This window comes from Molossus molossus, unplaced genomic scaffold (genome assembly GCF_014108415.1).
Source record: "Molossus molossus isolate mMolMol1 unplaced genomic scaffold, mMolMol1.p scaffold_m16_p_5, whole genome shotgun sequence".
Classification (NCBI taxonomy): Eukaryota; Metazoa; Chordata; class Mammalia; order Chiroptera; family Molossidae; genus Molossus; species Molossus molossus.
The window spans coordinates 50,563,846-50,567,813 of NW_023425388.1; positions in this window are offsets into that span (position 1 = coordinate 50,563,846).

Here is a 3,968-nt window from a genome sequence, read left to right on the forward strand (position 1 = left end):
GGCACCTCGAGAGTATTATGCTAAGCAAAATAAGCCAATCTGAGAAAGACATATACCACATGATCTCACTTATTTATGGAATATAATGAACAAAATAAGCTGATGAACAAAATAGACCCAGAGACATAGAAAGGAGTAAGGTTCAGACTGACAGACGTCAGAGGAGGGGGTTGGGGGTGATGGATGAGATAACCAATGAATGTATACGCATGTATGCATAAACAGTGGCCATAGACAAGAGTCCTGGGGGGGAGGGTTGGGGAAGAGGGTTTCGGGGTGGGGGGGAGAAACTTCTGTAACATAAATTAATAAAAACTGAAAAATAAAAATAAATAAAAGTATGTGTGAGAAGAAATGTATGTGTTGATTTGGGGGAGCCAAAAGGGTAGACTGTGGTGGAAATTTGTCTTTCTTATGGTCACTTAGCATCTGAATTCCTTCCCTATGTTTGGGGGAATCCACATGTAGCAGAGTCTGATTCTATTACAGAAGTCATAGATCCCAGATATTTGCTTTCCCGACAGCTACAGTCTATTCCAGTCTTGGAATCTGAAATTAGTGATGCAAAGGAACAATATTGTGGAGAATACATTCTGAAAATGGGTAGAGACCACAGCAACAACTACATGCAGTTACCAGAGGCAGCAGGGTAGCAGTTCTGATTTCCTTGGTCCATATCCAGAGTTCATAGTGTTGGTGGTTATAAACTGTGATGGCTGTGCTCAGAGGCAGCAGCCATGGTGTCTTTGCCAGACCAGTTCTGCAATATCATTTTTATATATGACCTGGCTCCTCATCCTCTCTGAGCTCTGTTTTCAGCATTTCTGAAGATTCTGAGATTGTCTCATATCTTTTGAATGATTTCCATAATCAGTGCCTGTTGTTGGCAAATAAGAATTCTAATTAATAAAATCTTGAATATACTAACATGTTTTTATTGTTTTGTTTACCTTTTTTTTTGGTTCATTTTTATTTTTCTCAATAGATACCAAATTGTTCATAGTCATCTCGGTGTAAAGGAAAAAAAAATGCATTAAAAATATGAGACTAAATATGCTAAGTGTGGTTCCCTCAGAGTAGTGATAGTATAAGAAAAATGTTCCTAGTTATTTACACTTAACAGAATTTTTCAAATTTTTATCATGAGAATGCATTATTTGAAAGAAGAAAAGTCAATTGAAATATGAGAAACAGCCCTGGCCGGTTTGGCTCTGTGGTTAGAGCGTTGGCCTGCTGTCCAGAGAGACCTGGGTTCAGTTCCCGCTAAGGGCACGTACCTCGGTTGCAGTTTGTCCCCGGCCCTGGTTGGGTAGTGCTGGAGGCAGCCACTCGATGTGTCCCTTTCACGTTGATGTTTTTCTCTCTCTCTCTCTCTTCCTCTCTTTCTCTCCCACTCTATCTGAACAAAAAAATGGAAACATGTCCACGGGTGAAGATAAAAAAATACATATATATGAGAAACAAAAGCAAAAGCAAAGAGCTTCATCTAGATGTTTCTATGCTTAAAACAGTAAGGGGCTTATAAAGCTTTTTCCTGTACTAGGAATATCTTTTGTACCTAGCTCAACAATCCTAATTCCTATCTGAGCTGGAATACTTGACCTTTCACAAGCACTTACCTTGATTTTGTTCCTTTATCCTGCTTCTCTCCAAGTGACAAGTGATTTTTCCCTTTTCAGAACATCAACAATTTTGCTTAAATTTTACTGTAATAATACTGAGAAATTGTTGAACACTTACTGTGTTCCTACTTGTCCTGGAAGGGATTTAGCTAGTTAAGAAGCCAAAGTTTTGTTGCTTTCAGCACGAATGTTTACAGGCTGGTACCTGCCCATTTTAGCTTTTCCTGTTCAGTCACTTCTTGTTTTTCCTATAGATTATTTTTGAAGTAAACTTTCTAATGAAATATAAATGTGGAGAAAACTGTACAGATCTTAACTGTATAGCTTGATACATTTTCACAAAATGAACTCACACATGTGATCATCACCCAGATCAAGAAATAGAACAGTATAAAAACATTTTAAATTAAAAATAAAATAAAATAAAGAAATAGAGCATTACAGCCCATAGTAGCCCCCACAGAAGCCCCCATAAGCTGCTTCCAATCATTAGCCTCAAAAGTAACCATTATTCTGATGTCTATCACCATAGATTAGTTTTTCCTGCTTTTGAATGTTATGGAAACTGAAATCATATTCTAAGTTAGCAATTTTCAACCTTTTTCAGCTCATGGCACACACAAACTAATTACTGAGATTCTGTGGCACACCAAAAAATACAGTTTTTTGCCGAGCTAACAACAAAAAAGGTATAATTTTGATTTATTCACAGCAGATAGCTATTGTTGTGTTGGCTGTTGTAATTTTTAAAATTTGACAATCTAAGGGAAAAGAGGTGAGTGCCCCTGACTAAATAGCCATGTTTAAAAATTCTTGCTGCACACCAGTGTGCCACAGCACACTGATTAAAAATTGCTGGGCTAGGTATTCCTTTACTCTTTTGCTAAACATTTTATTTGCGAGATTTTTCCAGGTTGTCACATGTTGCAATGGTTTATTCATTCTTGTTGCTCTGTGGTATGTCATTGTATGAACATGCTACACTTTATCCCTTCTACTCTTGATGGACATTTGGGTTGTTTACAACTTTGGGCTACTGTTAACAGTGCTGCTATGTCCTCACAGGCTTTTAATTTCTTTATTTTTAAATATGTTGTTATTGATTTTTTAGAGAGAGAGGAAGGGAGAGAGATAGAAACATTGATGTGAGAGAGACGCATCAATTGACTGCCTCCTGCACTCCCCCCCCCCCCCCCCGGAATTGAGCCCTCATCCTGGGCATGTGCCCTGACCAGAAATTGAACCAGGACTGCTCAGTCCATGGGACGACACTCAATCCACTGAGCCACACTAGCTGGGCACAGGCTTTTAATTTTTAAAAGTCAGTTCTTAGGATGTGCATTTCATTGTACTTTGAGAGCAATAATGAATGCCATGTTATGCCCAGTCAGTCCTCTGGCTCTACCACCAACCTATTGTGTAAAATCACTCAACTGCTCTTAGTCTATATATGTGTATGTGTGTGCGTGTGTATAATTTTTTTGTTGTTGTTAATCCTCACCCAAGGATATTTCTCCATTGATGTTTAGATAGAGTGGAAGGGAGGTAGGGAGAGAGAGAAAAACACCTATGTGAGAGAGGCACATCGATCAGTTGCCTCCTGCACAGCTCCGGTTGGGGTCCAGGGATTGAACCTGCAACCCCGATATGTGCCCTTGACCAGGAATCAAACCCATGCCCCTTTGGTCAGCTGGCTGATGCTCTAACCACTTAGAAAAACTGCCAGGATGTGTGTGTGTAGTTTTTTCTTCACAACCTGCAATCACACAACTTGCTTTCCCTGACTGAAAAATTCATGGGGTCTTCAGGCCAGCTCCAGCAACTCCGGCATCATCTCCTCTGAAAAAACTTCCCTAACACCTTCAGGGTAGGTTTTGTGTCTTTCCTCCATAATCTGTGTCCTCTCTGCAATTCCTCTCTACTGTACTTTTTAAAAAAATTGATTTCCAGGAAGAGAGGGGAGAGAGAGAAACATTCATTTGTTATTCCACTTATTTATGCATTAATTGGTTGATTCTTCTATGTGCCCCTACCAGAGATCAAACCGCAACCTTGGCTTATCAGGATGAACCACTAACCAACTAAACAACCAGACCAGGGCTTTCTATTGTACTTTCATTTACTAGTTTTTCTTCATTACAAGATCTGAATCACTGCTCTAGTTCAATGCCTAGTATACCAAAGTCACTCAATACACATTTGCTGAACACATGAGTGAGTGAACAAATGAAATTTGTGTGGAAAATTGCAGTTTCAGAGTGAGTAAGCTAATTGGTAATGACAACAAAAGCTATACCAAGGAGGGGCAGAATAAAGGGTGTGGTAATCAGACAAGGTTTATAACTC